Consider the following 20125-nt stretch of genomic DNA (forward strand, 5'->3'; position numbering starts at 1 on the left):
GGATCATTTGGTAGTTTTATTTTTAATTTTTTGAAGAACCTCCATACATTTTACCATAGAGGTTGCACTAATTTCCATTTCTACACACAATGCTCAAGGGTTCTCTATTTCCACATTCTCACTGGTACTGGTTAACTCTTTTTCATAGCCATTCTAACAGATGTGAATGATATTTCTTTGTGGTTTTAATTTGCATTTTCTGGACAGTTAGTGATTTTGAGCACCTTTTCATGTACCTATTGGCCATCTGTATATCTTCTTTGGAAAATTTATTCAGGTCTTCTGCCTGTTTTTAAATCCAATTGTTTCTTTGCTGTTGAGTTGAATGGATTATTTATATATTTGGGCATTAGTGCCTTACCAGATATGAGATTTGCAAATATTTTCTCATTCAGTAGGTGCCTTTCCATTTGTTGATGGTTTCCTTTGTCGTACAGAAGTTTTTTAGTTCTGTGTAGTCTAACCTGATTATTTTTGCTTTTGTTATCACATAAAAAAAAAAAAGGATTACCAAGACTGAAGTGAAGGAGCTTACCCTCTATTTTCTTCTGGGAGTTTCTTACGAGGCTGATTTAGTGATGAAGAACTCCCTTAGCTTTTGCTTATCTGGAAGCTCTTTCTTTCTTTGATTTTTGAATGATAGCTTTGCCCAGTAGACTATTCTTGCTTGCTGTTATTTTTTTGACTTCAACACCTTGAATATATTGTGCTACATCTTTCTGGCCTGCAAAGTTTCTGTGGAAAAGTCTATTTGTAGTCTTGTGGGAGTTCCCTTATACATCCTTCTCTCCTGCTGCTTTCAAGATTTTCTCCTTGTCTTTAACTTGTGACTTTTGAATTATAGTGTGTCCTGGTGTGGTTCTGTGTTCATCTTGTTTGGAACTTTTTGGGATTCCTGGATTTGGATGTCTTGTTTCGTTTTGTTTTGTTGTTTTTCCCATAGGCAAGAGAAGTTTTCACATTACTGCTTCAAATAAGTTTTTTGCCCTCCACCCCCCCACCCCACCCCCGGTTTTCTCCCTCTGGGACTCATAATGTGAATGTTACTCTGTTTAATGTTGTTCATTAAGTCTCTTAAGCTTTCTTCACTTTTTTTCATACTTTGTACTTTGATAGAGTTTCTCTATACTGTTTTCAAGGTCACTGATCTCTTCTGCTTCATCTAGTATGTTGCACCCCTGTAGAATATTTTTCCGTTTGGTTATAGTATTCTACAGTTCTATGATTTTCGTTTGATACTTTCTTATGTCTCCTTGTTAAAGTTCTCACTATGTTCATCCATTCTTTTCCCAATTTGATGAGTATCTATATGGTTATTATTTTAAATTCTGTCTGGTAAATTACTTATCCAGTCCATATCACACATGAGTTAGGTACTCCTATCAATCACCTTGGTGGGAGAAATGTAAGTCAAGAAAAGTAATTTAAATTGCAAAAGGACAATCTAAAAGGTCATCTGATTCCAAGCTTACCCTGTAACTACTCTACTTAGCTCACAGGCTGGTTGCCTAAATCATAGCATTAATTCATGCAATCAAAGTGCAAATTTTCAAACTGAATATCCATGTCCTAATTGGAGTGAACATGTGCTCCTTAGTCTTCGCAGTGAGGCCTGTACCTAATGTTCTTACATAGAATCCAATTAATTCCATTGTCGTGGGCCCAGTCCCAATATGCAGTTGAGTTAGTGACCAAAAAATAAGCATTTTGTTGTCTCTCTGTTGATATCTACAAATACTAACTAGAATTAATAAAATATTTAGATCAAATGTTTTACAGACTCGTATTACTCTTGTCTCCTCCCACTAAGGAGAGAAAAGTTCTATGCTTCTTCACAAATATACAACCTTACTGCTGTCTGGATTAAACATGCTGATTAGCGGAGTTGGTTGATAGTGAAGGCCTGGGGACATGAAAGGGGACATCACTAGAATATTTCCATTAGAAATGGGAAGAAATCAAATAAATATACAGGAAATTGTAATCAGGAATTTGGGGAGGTATGAGGTTTTGTGATTTGAGAATCTAACTGACAGTAATTTGGAGAAAAGTTCTTTCCATGAGCATACGGTATTCTCTGTGACAACTGTTTCAATGAAAGACTAGGCAAGCATCATTTTCAGTACAAAAGGAATTAGAAAAGCTACAAAATAAAGAAGAATCTACCCATTTATCTTAACAGAAGCCAGCCCTTGGTCTGGGGCTCATCTGCCAGGAGAATTTCTCACACAGCTCAATCGGCCATAATGGGGGTTTCTGTTCAAGTAATTTGTTCCTCCTGGAAGAAGCCATGTTCATTAAATATCATAGGTGTGAATTATTTGCTTATACTGTGCTTATAATATAAAATCATACTAAAAATAGAGGCAGTTAACTAAAATATGCATTTAGTAATGCTAACATAGGTATCAGAAGGTTAATCCTAAGGTATTGCATAATATGGGCAGAAGGCCAAACTGAGTCAGTTGGCAATAAAAGTGTTCTTTTTCAGTTATTTTCCATTAAAAATGTCCCTCTTGGGGATCCCTGGGTGGCTTGATGGTTTAGCGCCACCTTTGGCCCAGGGCGTGATCCTGGAGACCCAGGATAGAGTCCCACGTCAGGCTCCCTGCATGGAGCCTGCTTCTCCCTCTTCCTGTGTCTCTGCCTCTCTCTCTCTCTCTCTCTCTCTTTCTGTCTCTCATGAATAAATAAATAAAAATCTTCAAAAAAAAAAAAAAAGGGCCCTCTTTCAGTCTTGTTAGAATACTCCAGATTCTAGTTAGCCTTAGTGATATGTTTGTTTCACACATTTTTGAATGTTAGATATGCCATGTAGGAAATGATATTGACTTGTTTTTTTCTCAAGAAGTTATTAAAGGATTAAATATAACAGATTTATTTTGTTAAAAACTATGCATTAAATATATTTGGTGGACATAACTACAAAAAACTTAAGAATGTCCTTAAATATTGAGCTATGCTGTTGTTGAAAAATAGAGTGTGAAACTACTTTTCAATTTTAGATTTTTAAAAAAAACTTAACAGTACCACGTGTAATTGGGTTTGACCTAGATGTCCCAAGTGAATTAGGTGATATACTACTTCAAATTCCCCCATTTTTTTTTTTTAATCTAGAAAGTAGGGATCCCTGGGTGGCGCAGCGGTTTGGCGCCTGCCTTTGGCCCAGGGCGTGATCCTGGAGACCCGGGATCGAATCCCACATCGGGCTCCCGGTGCATGGAGCCTGCTTCTCCCTCTGCCTGTGTCTCTGCCTCTCTCTCTCTCTCTGTAACTATCATAAATAAATAAAATTAAAAAAAAAAAAATCTAGAAAGTAAAGGATACCTGGGTGGCTCAGCAGTTTGGCACATGCCTTTGGCCCAGGGCCTTATCCTCGAGTCCCGGGATCAAGTCCTGCATCGCTCCCCCTGTGTGGAGCCTGCTTCTTCCTCTGGCTGTGTCTCTGCTTCTCTCTTTGTGTGTGTGTGTGTCTCATGAATAAATAAATAAAATCTTTATAAATAAATAAATAATCAATCTAGATAGTGAAAATGTTATTGCTCCACAACAAATGCTTTCAGTCATGCAATAAATATATTTTAAATATTCTCCTATATGATAGGCATGTACATAGGTTTTACAAGTATAAGGTAACAGGGCAGCTACTTCTACACATGGCAAAAAAAAAAAAAAAAAAAAAAAAAGGCAAGAACAAAACACTATGACCAAAACCTAAATGTCACAGCTATCTTTACAGAGTAAAATACATTGCTTGTTTATATCCAAGTTAGTCTTCTATGGAGCTTCCCATACTATATTATATTGAAAATGCCAAGATAAATGATTAGATGTTCAAGATCTATGCTTCTGAACAACATTCATAGATGTGTGTATCTATTATGTTATACACAAGGCTGCTATTACATAGCACTTTTTCATGTTATCAGCACTATGTTCTAATTTGTAACTTTTGTGTTTTTGGAAAGCTTTTTTTCTGGGGCGGGGGGTTGGGGAACGGGGGTGCAATATATGCAGCCAGTAAAATCACTTCAGTTTTATTCCCTAAGTTAGAAATGCCAATCTTAAAAATGGCTCATTACTGCTAGGGGAACAAAACCAAAACAGTTCAGTCAGAGCAATCAAAAAGCAAACCATTCCTTGCATTTCATTCACACAAGGCATCTAATTATTTTTATGGATAATGGAGCTATAATTTGTAATTTGTGGATACAGAACCACTTTAATGTGCTGGAGGGGTTTGTAATGGATTTAGAAACTTTTAGAAAAAAATACAGGCAGCAATGTTGACTAACTTTTCTATTAAGTTGTAATGATAATGACTTAGCTGTATTTAAATTTTTTTATTTATTTTAAACATCAAAGACTATATTACTTTCCTTTTTTAATAAAGAAAAAGGGGGCACCTGGATGGCTCATTCAGTTGAGCATCCGACTCTTGACTTCAGCTCAAGTTGTGATCTCATGGTCATCCTAGTGTTAACCTCCCTACTGGGCTCCATGCTTTATGGGGAGTCTGCTTGAGGAATCTCTCTCTCCCCCTCTCCCACTACCCCTCCCTGTGCTCACACTTTCTCTCAAATAAATCAAAAGAAAGAGCGAGCATCTTCAGTAGGACATAACTGGGTTTTTTTGTTTTTCTTTTTTTTTTAGTAGGACATAACAGTTAATATTAAAATATTTTGAAAGACTATCTCTGAGCATGTATACTTGTATATTTGGATTTTTTAAAAATTACTGTCAAAGATTTAGTTTGTAGGAAGTATTTCTCAAGTGAGAGCAATAAGATTTTTTCTACTCACATTTGCTTTGGATTGTTTACCTTAGATTCAGTCTAAGAACAAAAATTTCTCACTAATAATTTTTAGATTATTAGAGAACTAAAAGGTGGCAAATGAATCTTCTACTATACATAAAAATATGGATAAGATTCACAGATACAATGATGTTCATTATACCCTGGATACATGTTCTCTGATTCCATCAGTATATAAAGTACTAAAGCAGGCAAAATTAGTTTGTGTTTTTAGAAGCCAGTCTTAAAATTTGGTTGTGACTGGAAAAGAATTTGAGGTTTCCACTTTCACGGTAATGTCTGTTTCTTAGTCTGGTGTTGGTTCTAAGCGTGTATTGTTTATGCAATATACCAAACTATACACCTAAGATGTGTGCAGTTTTCTGCATGTATATTACAACATAAAATTTAAATACATATATTTACATATAAGTATATTTATAATATGTATAAAGCATAGGAGATACACTTCTCATTTTAAAGGGGTACTTAATTTTGATTAAATCATTATTCAGATAATTTTTTAAATTTTCAAATGTATTTGATTATTAAACTATTCATTAAACTATTAATCTATTCATCTAGACTTTTAATGAAACAAGATAGGATTTATGGTTTTAGGTCTCTCTGAATTTCTATCACCATACTTTGTTATTTATATATACAAACCCATTAAAATATTCTTTTTCTGAACCATGTAGCAAAAGTCTCAGTCAAGAATGTTGACAAAAATATCCACAATGACCATCTGCTTGTCAATATCTTCTGAATATTCATCATATTTTTTGAAGAAAATATGAAGTATATATATTATGATGTTCTTTCTGTTGACTTAAATTTATAAGCAAATAGCATACTTCAAAAAATCTGAATACATTAAAACACTAGGTTTTTCTGATATCTTTTGTTTTAGAATTCAGACTTACCATTTTTATTGTTCAGCAAATTTATTTTCTAAAATCACATTTCAATAAGCTAGAGCTTTGAATGACATGCCCAATTCAAATCATTTTTTCAAACTTGATTAGAGTTTTACTAGTTTATTGGTATTCTGTTCTCACAATGATGGTCTGCTGTTTTCTTTGCTAAAATAAGACAATAAGATGCAGAAAGTGTCATGCTATCAAATGTGAAGTAGATGTATACCCCCTGAGGAGAAACTTTCCACAACAGGTCAAACAGATGTCTGAAAAACATTTAAATTTATGAACTTTTCATATATTTACATGACAATGAGTCACAATATAAATTCATGTATCCTTGTTATGTAAATTTAGAAGAAGCAGCAAAATATAACTGAAATTATGTCTCATAAATGACATTTAAAACCTAAGATGTTTTTTCTTTGTTCTTGCTGTTATTCTTACCCTGCACATAAAATAATAACTGTTAAAAAGATAAAAGACACTAACACTGGATTCAAATGGGAAACTAAATGCACACAGAAACAGTGTTGTGCTCTGTGTAGCATCATACCTTATAAATTTCTTCAGTAATCCATAAATTCCAAGGATGTGAATAGTAGAAAATGGGTTGAAAACTCTTCAAAACCAAATTTTACATAATCTCAGGATTTAAAAAAATCATTTTGATTCATTTTTTTAAATGTTAAAGGAATCAAATTATATCATCTGTTAGGTCCCTTGAAAAGATTCTTATCTCCAGTTTTGGCTGCATATCAGAAAAACTTCTAGAGACATAAAAAAAAATATATATATATATACAGATACTTAGGTCTCCAGAAAAGTTGAAATTCTACTGATGAGATATGGGCATATTTCTAATTATTACTTTTATGTATATTATTTATATATATATATCAGAAAAATCAATATTCATCTGCCCTAAAGAAGTTATTTAGGCAACTTGGTCACTCAAAATTGTCAGTTTATTTTTATAAAAATCAACCTTTATGGGTACTTTAGATTTATTTCCCTGCTACCAGGAAGTTGCTTGTCATCAAATATGTCCAATAGGATTCTAGCAATTATCCAAACATTTATTGGCAAATAGTCCAAAGAACAGTTTATACTCTATATACTCAAGAACATACCATCTATTTACCAGTTAAGAATTCTGCAAGAGGTTCACTGAAATAGAAAGCAACTGTATATTAACAGCATAATTTAAAAAGCCTTATAGTTAAAAGTGTTATAAAATCTTTCATTTTGCATTCTATGGAAGGACATAAGAATGAAAAGAGGACTGGGCATAGAATGGAACTCAAGATGTTAATATGCTGACCTACCAAACTCTAGAAAAGACATCACAAGAATGTAATTATACCTATAAAATACACATTATGATGAATACCAGTTATTTAAATGAAAAAATCAGCCTTTATGCTAAAATTCTGGGCAGCATTGCTCTTGTGGCATTTAGGTCTGCTATTTGGCTTCAGTATTGGGATCTCTTTAATGTTAATAACACCCCTGTTGTGTATATTAATGAGTTGTATACATCAATCACTTATTGTAGGGCATAAATTAAAACCAATGTACACAGACTTCCACCACTGGCCATTGATAAGTCAACAAAAAAAAAAAATGAATCCTCTCAATATAGACTACTATAAAACAAGGGAGAAAAGGAAATAGTGGTTTTCAAGCAATACTCAAAGGGCAATGAAGAAACTGGATCACTGTGAAAAGTGAAACAAACAAGATGAGCCTGACAATGACCCTCTAATTATGCATAGAGGTAAGCTTGTGACTTATTAGAGGAAGTGAAAGTAATAATAAGCCTGAAAATCTTGAATAATTAATGAAATAAAAGATTAAGCATGTTGGGGCCAATTCAACTGCTTGCTGGAGCAAAATCTAGCAATCTTTAATAGAGGAGAGCAAATTAGAGACAATAAATATAATATTCATAATGTCTAGCATGCAATAAAATTACCAGACATTCCAAGAAGCAGAAATATGTGACCTGTAAAGAGGCAAAAAGTCAATCAGTACAAACTAATCCAGAAGTGAAAGATGTTCTAGAATTATCAGACCAGAACCTTAAAATAGGAATTCTAAAACATCCAGTTATTTGAAGGAAAGCCTAAATATATTAACAACAGAAAATCAAGAAACAAAAGAGAACCACATGAAATTTCAAGATACTAAAAATTAGATACAAGAAATTTAAATTTCACTGGATAGGATTAGCAGGAGTTTATGCAATATATTAGCAAATATTATAAAAATGAATCTATAACAATATAATTTTTCCATATTAAAGCATTGAGAGTAAAGCAAATCACTGCCTTTAGAACAATTTCAAGCTGTCTGATATTATGTATAACTGGATTCTCAAAAGGAAGGAGGTCCAGAAAAATATTTGAATAAAGAAGTCACAAAGGTTGTATAAGATTTTTTTAGTATAGTTAATATGCAATGTTACTTTAATTTCAGATGTACAACTTAGTGATTTGACAAGTGTATACATTATGCTCTGTTGTTCACCGTGAGTAGCTACCCTCTGTCCCATGATACACTACAGTATCATTGACTCTATTGCTTATGCTCAGCTTTTTCTTGCCCTGACTTACCCATTCCATAGTTGGAGGCCTATATCTCCCTTTCCTCTCTCCCCTTTACTCATTTTACCCAACCCTCCAATGCCCTCTGCTCTGGCAACATCATTTTGTTCTCTGTATTTAAAGTTCTTTTTTTTTTTTTTAATCTTTATTTATGATAGTCACACAGAGAGAGAGAGAGGCAGAGACACAGGCAGAGGGAGAAGCAGGCTCCATGCACCGGGAGCCCGACGTGGGATTTGATCCTGGGTCTCCAGGATCGCGCCCTGGGCCAAAGGCAGGCGCCAAACCACTGTGCCACCCAGGGATCCCTGTATTTAAAGTTCTAATTCTGCTTCATGTTCATTTTTTTAAAGATTTCATTTATGAGTAGAAACAAATCATCTTTGCTTTTCTTGGTCTTTTTTCACTGGGCATAACACCCTCTAGGTCCACCCATATTGTCTCAAATGGCACAAAAGCATCCTTTTTAATGGGTATGTAATATTCTACTGCGTGTGTGTCTATTTTCTTTATCCATTTGGGTTTTTTAATCCATTTGTTTATTGATGGATACTTAGGTTGTTTTCATGTCTTTGCTATTGTAAATAGTCCTGCAATAAATACAGGGGTGCAGGTGTCTTTTCAAGTTACTGTTTTTGTTTTCCCTGGGTAAATACCCAATAGTGGAATTAGTGGATCATATGGTTTTTCTAAATTTAACTTTTGAGGAACATCCATACTGTTTTCCACAGTGGCCATACCAGTTTACATTTCTGCCAACACTGCACAGGCTTCCCTTTACTCCTCATCCTCTCCAAAGCTTATTTGTTTTTTTCTATTTTAGCCATTCTAATAGGAGCGAGGTGATGGCTCACTATGGTTTTGATTTGTATTTCCCTCTTGAGTGATGTTGACTATCTTTTCATGTATCTCTTGGACATCTGTATGATTCTTTAAAAAAAGAAAGGGTTCTTTTGAATCCTCTGCCCATTTTTAAAATGCATTGTTTGTTTCTGGGTTGTTGAGTTGCAGAAGTTGTTTACTTTGGATATTAACCCCTTATATATAATTTGCAAATACCTTCTCCCATTCAGTAGATTGTCTTTTTGTTTTGTTGACAGTTTCCTTCATTGTGCAAAAACCTTTTTTATTTTCGTGTAATCTCCATAGTTTATTTTTGCTTTCGTTTCCCTTGCCTGAGGACACACACAAGAAAAGTCTTGTGATGGCTGACATCAGAGAACTTACTGTTTGTGTTCTCTTCTAGAATTTTTATGGTTTTCAGTCTCAAATTTTTGTAATCCATTTTGAGGTTTGTATGTGTGTGTGTAGTACTAGAAAGTAGTCTAGTTTGATTATTTTACACATAGCTGTACAGTTTTACCAACATCATTTATTGAAAAGACCATCTTTATTATATATCTTGCCCCATTTGTCATAGATTAATTGATCATATAAATAGGAGTTTCTTTCTGGGTCTCTTTTCCATTGATCTAGGTGTTTATTTTTGTGCCAGTACCATACTGTTTTAATTACTACAGTTTTGCACTATATCTTGGAATCTGGAATTGTGACTACCTCCAAGTTTATTTCTCAGGATTACTTTGGTTATTCAGGGTCAGTTGTGGTTCAATACAAATTATGGTATTATTTGCTCTAGTTTTTGTGAAAAACACAGTTTGTATTTTGTTAGAGATTGAATTAAATCTGGAGGTTGCTTTGGGTAACATGGAAATTTTTAAGAATACTCTTCCAGTCAATGAGGATGAAATATCTTTCCATTGGTTTATGTCACCTCTAGTTTCTTTCATCAATGTTTATGGTTTTCAATATATAGGTCTTTCAGTTCCTTGGCCAAGTTTATTCCTAGGTATTTTATTCCTTTTGGTGCAATTGTAAATGGTATTATTTTTAAAATTTCTCTTTCTATGATGTTGTCATTAGTATATAGAAATGCTACTGATTTCTGGGTATTGATTTTGTATCCTGCCACTTTACTAAATTTTTTTATTACTATTTTTTGGTGGCATATTTAGGATTTTCTCTGTATAGCATCCTATCATCTGCACATAGTGACAGTTTAATTTCTTCCTTACCAATATGGATGCCACTTATTTCTTTTTCTTGTCTGATTGCTGTGTCTAGGACTTCAAGTAAAACGTTGAATAAAAATGGTGAGAGTGGGCATCTTTGTCTTGTTCTTGACCTAAGAGGAAAAGTACTATTTTTCCCCTTATGAGGGTGATGTTACTTGTGAGGTTTTTGTATGTGGCCTTTATTATGTTGAGGTATAATCCTTCTAACCCCATTTTGTTAAGAGCTTTTATCATGGATGAATATTAAATCTTGTGAAATGCTTTTTCTGCATCTACTGGGATGATCATACAATTTTTATCTTTCATTTTGTTGATGTCATGTATGATGATTGATTTGTGAATATTGACCTGTCTGTGCATCCCAGGCATAAGTCCCATTAGGTGGGAAAGATTTTCTTAATGTATTGTTGTATGCAGTTGGCTACTATTTTGTTGAGGATTTTTACATCTACATTCATAAGGGATATTGGTCTGTAGGTTTTTCCTTTTTTGGGGACGTCTTTATCTGATTTTGGTATCAGGGTAATATTGGCCTCATAGATTATATCTGGGAGCTTTTGCTCCTCTTGTATTTTTTGGAATAGTTTGAGAGAATAGGCATTAACTCTTTAAGTTTCTGGTAGAACTTGTGAATCCATCTGGTCGTGAATTGTTTGTTTCTTTTACCAATTTACTTTTGTTACTTATACATAGTATGTTCAAATTTTCTATTTTTTCCTGGCTAAGCTTTAGAGATTGTATATTTCTCGGAATTGATCCATTTCTTCCAGATTGAATAGTTTGTTGGAATACAATTTTCCATAGAATTCTCAAAATCCTCTGTATTTCTGTTGTGTCAGTTAATTATCTCGCTCATTTTGATTGTATTTCTTTCAATTTTTTTAATCTTTTTTTCTTATTGAGTCTGGCTAAGGGTTTATCAATTTTGTTTATTGTTACAAAGAATCTTCTTTTTATTTCATTTATTTTTCCTTTTTTTTGTTTTTTTGTTTTGTTTTGTTTTGTTTTTACACCATTTATTTCTACTCTGATTTTTATTATGTTCTTTCTTCTACCTTGGGCTTTGTTTCTTCTTTTTTCTAGTTCCTTTAAGGGTAAGGTTAGATTGCTTGCTTACTGGCTTTTCTTGTTTCCTGAAGTAGGCCTCTAAGGGTTTTTACTGCCCTCTTAGTACTGTTTTCACTGTGTTCCAGTAATTTTAGACTGTTGTGATTTAATTTTCATTTGTCTCTGTATTTTTTTATTTCTTCTTTGATTGCTCCATTGCCCCATGTTTTAGCCCTGTTCTTCAGTCTCTACATGTTTGTGTTTTTTCCATGTGATTTCGAGTTTCATACCATTGTGGTCAGAACAGATGCATGGTATGATTTCAGTTAAAGTTATTGAGGTTTGTTTTATAGCTTCATATGTGGTATGTTATGGAGATTGTTCCATCTACACTTGAATATGTGTTCTCTTGTTTTTGGACATATATATCTGTTAAGTCCATCTAGCCCAATGTGTCATTCAAAATCTTGGGTTACTTACTGACTTTCTATCTGAATGATCTATCTCTTGATGTAAGTGGAGTGTTAAAGCTCCCTAATACTATTGTATTACCATCAGTTTCTCTCTTTATGTCTACGGATATTTGTTTTATGTATTTAGGTGCTCTAGTGTTAGGTAGACCTTTACAATCTTTACATCCACTTGTCAGATTTATCCTTTATCTTTATGTAATGACTTCCTTTATCTCTTGTTATAATCTTTATTTTAAAGTCTGTTTTGTCTGATAAAAGTATTGCTGCCCTAGCCTTTTTTTTTTTTTTTCCGTCCTCCTTCCATTTGCATGGTGAATGTTTTTCCATTCCTCCATTTATATATAGTCTGTGTGCTTTTTTAGGTCTGAGGTGAGTCTCTTGTGGGCAGCATATAGATGGGTCTTGTTTTGTTTTGTTTTGTATTAAACATCCTGTCACTTTGTCTTTTCATTGAAGCTTTTAGGCCGTTTAAATTTAAAGTAATTGTTGATAGGTATGTAGTTCAATTTTTAAAATTTGTTTTCTGGTTTTTATTTTCTTTATCTCTTTCTTTGTAATTGAGGAGTATCTGTAGTGTTTTATTTGACTTTCTTTCACTTAATATTTTTGTATATCTTAGTTTTGGGGTTTGTGGTTACCATGAGTTTCACTTATACCATTCTCTGTTAAAAAAAAAAAAAAAAGTCTGTATTAATTTAATGATCAATTAAGTTCAAACACATTCTAAAAAAAATAAAAATCTTTTTTTTCTTCCCTTTTATTCCCCTATCCACATTTTAGGTATATGTTGTCATATTTTACCTTTTTAAAAAAGATTTTATTAATTTATTCATGAGAGAGGCAGAGACATAGGCAGAGGGAGAAGCAGGGCTCCACACAAGGAACCTGATAAGGGACTCGATCCCAGATCCTGGGATCACGTCCTGAGCCGAAAGCAGACGCTCAACTGCTGAGCCACACAGATGTCCCATATTTTACAGTTTTTATTTACATTTTTTCTTATTTCTAATTATGGCCATTTCTTTTCCACTTAAAGATGTTCCTTTGACATTTCTTGTAAGGCTAGTTTAGTGGGTATAAACTCCTTTATCTCTTGTTTGTCTGGGAAACTGTATCTTCTTAAAATCTAAGTGATAACTTCTCAGGTAGCATATTCTTGGTTATAGGTTTTTATTTTTCTTGGAGCACTTTGCTTATATGATGCTACTTTCTACTGATGTAAAGTTTCTGCTGAAAATTCAGCTAGTAATTTTAAAGATTTTCCCTTTTGATAACTTTTTGTTTCTCTTTTTCTACTTTTAAGATTCTCTATCTTAAAACTTTGACCTTTTAATTACTCTACACCATAGTGTAGACCTGGTTGGGTTCATCTTGTTTGGAATTCTCTGTACACCTTTAACTTGGATATCTGTTTCCATCCCTCGATGAGGGACATTTTCCATTATTTCTTCAAATAAGTTTCCTATACCTTTCTCTTTCTTCCCTTATATTGAGAATGTTTGTTGACTCAATGTTGTCCAAGAGATCTATGCTCATTTTTTAAAGTGCTTTTCTCTTTTTGCTGTTGAGCTTGTGTGCTTTTCATTACCCTTTCTTACAGATTACTGGTATTTTTTTTTTTTTCTGTATCTTTTAACCTACTGTGATTCCCTTGTTTTTATTTGAGTCATTGTATTATTCAACTCTGGTTCTCTTTACTAACTTTTTAATTGAAAGTCTCACTATATTCTTTGATTCTTTTCCCCAGCCTAGTGAATACCTTTTCGAACATTAATTTAAATTATTTGTTAGACATATTGCTTATCTCTGTATCACTTAGTTCTTTTTCTGAGTTTTTTTTTTTTTTCTTCTTTTGGAGAATATTCCTATGCCTGCTCATTTTGCTTGATGTTCTGTGCATTAGGTGAAATAGCTATTTCTAAAGTTGAAGAAGTGGTCTTGTGTATGGTGTCCCCACATTGACTAGCTGGCAGGCTGGAGCTGTGGATATATATCCCAATTTCTCTTGTAAACTATGGCTTTTTACAGAAAGAATAAAGAAAAAGATAAAACAAAAAATAAAAAAAAATAGAAAAACATTTAAAAAGAAAAACAAAACAAAACAAAAACAAAAACAAGAGATGCTTGGGTGGCTCAATGGTTGAGCATCTGCCTGTGGCCCAGGGCGTGATCCTGGAGTCCTAGGATGGAGTCCCACATTGGGCTCCCCCTGCAGGGAGCCTGCTTCTCTCTCTGCCTGTGTCCCTGTCTCTCTCTCTGTGTGTCTCTCATGAATAAGTAAATAAAATCTTAAAAAAAAAAAAAAAAGAAAGAAAGAAAGGGAAAAAAAGGAGAAAATAAAAACAAGACATCTTAAAAAGTAAAAATAAAACACACAAAAGAAACAAATACAACAAGAAAACCAATATACATACAAAAACCATGGCTTCTTTTCTGTGTTCTAGCACTATGGGGCAATTGGTTTGTAACTGTGGCTTGGACCTGCTAAGGTCACAAGTTCATGATGAGCAAGACTGCTCCAGTCTGGGCTTTTAAGGTGGCAGGGGAGACAAACTTCTCTTTTTTTTTTTTTTTTTTTTTTTTCACTTTTAAACTGAGACAGTAATCATAGCGTCTGAATCTGGTCATTATGGCATCTATATCCTGATCAGTCTGGCCTTTTAAGGTGGAGAGGAAGAGAATGCTCTTGTAGTTCGTTGGCCCTTTTAAGCTGCAATCTCTTTTTTATACTCCAGTGTTCCTAGTGTTGGTGTGAGCTTGTGAACCCTATATTCCAAGTAACAATCTCACTGAGAGGATCAGACCCACCGATGATGGCATCTGGACTGTGCCGTCTAGGTTTTTAAGTGGGCATGGAGGCTTAAACTGTGTCACTCCCCAGTCCCTCTGACCTGGAGAGCTTTCCCATAGCAACTCTGCAGAATACTAGTTTTATGTCTTGCATATGCTAGTTGCTCTTTTAAACTGTAGCTTTTTTTTTTCTTTGCTCCTGGAAAGATCGATAGGTTCCTGTTCCCTTAATACTAACCCTCCCCATTACCATTTGCATTGTTGGGAGTGGAGGCTCCCTTTGTTATGGTATCTCTTTTATCTTGCTGTTGTCTTACCATTCTCTTTATATTTAGTTATTCAGTAGCTACTCAGTCACCCTTCACTTCCTCAGGAGGAATTGTTGTATTTGGGCAATTTGGTTTGTTGCATGGAGTTGATGAGTTCAGAATCTACCCAGCTCCCATTACGAGCCTGAACCAGAATTCTTTTCCATAACTTTGATTAAAATTTAAAACATTATTACTAAACACAAATTTAGGAATATCCTAGAGCCTATACAAAGGAAAAAAGAAAACCAAGCTAAGATCCACTATAATAAAACTAGTGTAAACATGTAACAAAGAGAAAATCTTATTAGTGCAACAGTCAGTAACACACACATGCAAAATAACTGATTTCTCTGAAACTATGCAAACACAAAGACAATAACATTTTTAAAATGTGAAGGTCTTGTGGGTACAGAAAAGGTCCATTCAATTAGAATTTCATACCTAGAAAAAATATGTTCAAGGTGAATGTGAACTAAAAATACTTAATCAGAGCTGCAGATGGAAATTGGGATACATGAACAGAACAAGGCTGATGGGAACATAAATATGTAGTAAATATCAGTTATATTTTTCAATTTAATTTCATTAAAGCCTAATTGCTGTTAAAAACAAAAATATTAATGATATGTTGTGAGATTTCTAATGTGTAGTAGTGAAAGCAAATCAAGACAATATTCTAAACAAACTGAACTAAATAGGATACTATTGTAAGTTTCTAATATTATGTGTTGATGTAATAGGAATTTCATAAGTTAAAAATGCATTTTAAAACTGACTATAAAAATGAGTGATAATTAAAAGGACTAGAACAAAGAACAGATAGAAAGTGTACAGCACTACAATAGCCTTAAATCCTATCAAATCCATAATTGTATTAATTACAAATGATCCAAGTAATCATTAATACCTCAAGTGGGAAACTGAGATTGTCATATTCCATGAAAAGGAAGGCAGGAGTACTGGTTGCCTTCATAAACAAAAATAATAATAGTGCATAGATATGGTAGAAAGATATAAATGCATATACCCTGAAAACATCCAGCATAAGAAATCTTCAACAACTATAATATCATACAAACTAGGTTTTTTTTTTTTTTAGATGCTATTTATTAATTTATTTATTTGACAGAGGGCACAAACAAGGGGAACAACAGGCAGAGGGAGAGGGACAAACAGGCTGCCTGCAAAGGAAGGAACCTGATGGGGACTTGATCTCAGCCCTGGGATCATGACTTGAGCCAAAGGCAGACACTTAACTGACTGTGTCACCCAGGCACCCACAAACTAGGTTTCAGAATAAGGAAGGTTACAAGGAAAAGTTTATGACAAATGGACTTGATTCATCAAGAAAACAACTAATTGAAATATTTGAGTCCACTAAAAAGCTTTATAACACATGACAAAATTTGACAGTAATAAAAGTCAATGACTCTTAGTCATTGTATAATACAAAATCAATATGGGTAAGGAAAACTTGAACATTAATAACCAACTTAAACTATTTGACATTTGTAGATCGATGCTCCCAGTAATAACAGGATACACATCTTTTCAAAAACATATGATTGAAAATACTTTATTTCTATGATAATTTCTATTTGTCCATGAACCATGTAGGTTTGTTATGCAATATACAAAGTTTTGTGGATTTTTCAGATTTCTGTGTTATTTAATTTCTTAATGATCTAAAAATATATTCTGTATAATTGAGATTTGTATCACCACACAGTATATTGTCTATGGGGTGCCTGGAACCTGCAATGGGCAGGGATTTAATAGGAAAGGTCACAAGGGAGCTTTCTTAGGATTACTAAAATGCTCTACAGCTTGATTATATTTGTGGTTACACAAATGTATACAGAAAATCAAGCTAATCAGAGTATAATAATATTGTATTGTATAAATTACACCTCAATAATTAAGACAATATGCATACATTTTCTACCATCAATTTAAATTAATTTTTTTAAATATTTTATTTATTCATGAGACACAGAGAGAAGCAGAGACACAGGCAGAGGGAGAAGCAGGCTCCGTGCAGGGAGCCTAACGTGGGACTCGATCCCAGGTCTCCAAGATCAGGCCCTGGGCTGAAGGTAGCGCTAAACCGCTGAGCCGCCCAAGCTCCTGATTTAAAGTATTATAAAAGAGTTTGTACAATATAATGTCTATGAGGCCAATAACATTGCTAAACTTGCCTCTAAACATGAAGTAGTAGTGAATGCATTTATGTTTGTGTAAAGAAGTGTACTTTCATAAGTAATCAGGGAAATGAAAATAAGGACTATAGAAAATTACTATATTATACTTGAATTGTAAAAATAAAAAGTTAGATAATTTCATGTGTTGAGGAATCAGAGCAGCAGACAAATTGTTTTGGGGGGGTTAAACTGCAATTGTTTCTTTGAAAATACAGTCTGGTGGATGCAGTTGGTTAAACGTTTGACTCTTGGTTTCAGCTCAGGTCATGATCTCTTTGTCATGGGATTGAGCCTTGGGCTCTGTTCTCAGTGTGGTGTCTGCTTGAGATTCTCTCTCCCTCTGTCCCTCCCTGCCTGTGCAAATGCTCTCTCCCACTCTCTCTCTTAATCTCTTTCATAAATAATATATTTAAAAGAAAATAAAAGAATCTGGCATGATCTTATGTGGATGAATGTAAATCAACTGGATGTCTCCATAATCAAACCTTCAGATATGTGTATCCCAGGGACATTTGCAAAGACATGCATAGAAATATCACTTGTAATTGCAAAACAGTGGAATTGAAATCAGTCCTAGAATCTATTCAGTAGAGAATTGATAGTTACACAAAAAGATAACAATTCAAGATTGGAAATAAACTACAACTGAATTGACATAATGAATGAAATTTGGTGGCAAGATGTGGATTACAAATGTTACAAAATTGTAAATACAATTGTAGTAGTACTTCTACAAATCTGTATAGCAGAAACTTATATTTTTAAAAGCCAAGCCCAAGTTGTAAACATTAATGCATACCCAGGGCTGAAAATTACTGTCTAAAATTAATAGATGATGTTAAAAAATCTGTAATTCTTTGCCATCATATTTTCCTCAGAAATTTAAATTTGAATTAGAAAACATTTTCTCTTGCAGTTTAGAAAGTGATTGGTATTACTATAAAAGAAAAGATTTGTGCAAAACGTGTATCAAAGAACAAGGAAAGAGAATAGCAATCAATTTTACCTTGGCAGAACAGAAAAGCAATCTCTATTAAGAAACTAGAAACAGATGAATATTTTCCAAAGATATAAATACGGCGCTCAAAACCATATTCCATCAAAATCTTTTTAGATACAAAGGCACTCACCCATCACATTCTCTTCAGGTATTTAAACTGAATTTTCTCGGTGTAATGACACCAGGTGGGCCTAGAAGGTAGTAGGAAAAAGTAGTCCAGGAAAGGATTAGTCCCTGATGGGCAGGAAATGACAGAGATTGAATTCTACTTATACTTGAAAGCAAAAATGCTAAAATTCAATGACTTATAAATAATTGTGTACCATTTAGTAAAATAAAAATCTAATATTAAGAATGGCTGACTCATGAATGATCGACCACGAAAGACTCATCACATGCCCTTTTGTTAGTAATTGTTCACATTATTGTAGTGCCCAGTAGCACTCTAATGGTGTCGTGAGTTCCTGAAAGAGTTACTGAAGTTTCCCATATCTAGTTTAGTATCATATCTATCTAAATCATATTTGGCAAGAAAACATACTATAGTAGATTGTCCATTTAGTTCCATAAAAATAACTGTAGGACAAAATGAGTAAAGAATATTATCATTTCATACCCATAATGTGCCTCTCTTGATCATTCCTAGCCTCTAACATGCTTAGAATATAGCTTTAAGCTTTGCTAAAACAATTTTTAAAATCCTCAATAACTAATGACATTAAGTGTGCATTTGTGTCAAACACAGAAAAACTCATTTTATTTCCTTTGAAATATTGTATTAGCAATACTGAATTACGGTAATTATCCTGGACAGTCGTCTTAAGATTTTCTCATAACTAAACATGCAAACAAACCAAGGATGACAGACTTTATCCACTTGCAAACAGGTTATTTTTTCTGATATATAAAACATTTCTAACTCAATATAATCCCTCCAGAATGGAGCAATTACTACTGCTATTACCATCAGAAGCACTATTGAAGCTCCTTATGAGGAAACTAAATATACCAACTTAAGAGTACTTAGCCACATGATTCCTCAGATTGACTATTCATACGCCAATTGCCAAGGAAGGAATTGTAAAGCCAAATGGTGAATTTCAGTCATAAGTTAAAAGCAGGAGACAACCTATTATTCAATAAGCTACAGGGCATTGCAAATGTATTCCTTTATGGAGACCCTTACGTGTTCTGATAGGTAATTCCTCATTAATTCTTTCATCCATACTGAATGAAATACTGAGGTATAGCCAATAGCATAGAATACTTAAGCTTTTTTTGGCATATTTTCCTTGGTATCAAAGACAATTGGGAGGTAAGTTTTAAGGAAAAGTTGGACCAAATGTAATCAACCAAAGGCAAAGAAAAATTCCATAAGCCTAAGTAGTATTTTAACAAAGACCCCAAAGACAGTGTTTGCTTATGAGCTCAAATGTATGTTGTAAAATATTGATGTACAATGACCCTTGACCATCATAATTTCTCCTTTATTTAAAACGAATATTGTTTTCCTTTGTAATTTATGACCTTTCAGCAGTTAATTAGCAGTAATTTAGGATCAATTATGTAACAGAAAAAATAAGAATAGTTCTCAGCTTTCTAAGGCATCATATAATTTTCTATTCTATAAATTTAAGTGACCTCAACAAAAGGTCTTTGCACCTGTACCCATCTTGTTGGTCCAAACTGCAGGCATATGCAATCAGTACTCTTTTTCAGTATATAATTTTTCTAAGCATTGGGGCTATTGTAGCTGCCATCTGTTTTGGCTCTCTCTCTCTCTTTTTTTTTTTTTTTTTTCCCTTTGGCATCGAACCATGATTTAGTGTACAAGGGAGTCATGGACTTATTAATACCCTAGGCAATGCTATAACATTTCACTGTCACTGTGGAAATATACACAA

Source organism: Canis aureus, chromosome 2 (assembly GCF_053574225.1).
Source record: "Canis aureus isolate CA01 chromosome 2, VMU_Caureus_v.1.0, whole genome shotgun sequence".
NCBI lineage: Eukaryota > Metazoa > Chordata > Mammalia > Carnivora > Canidae > Canis > Canis aureus.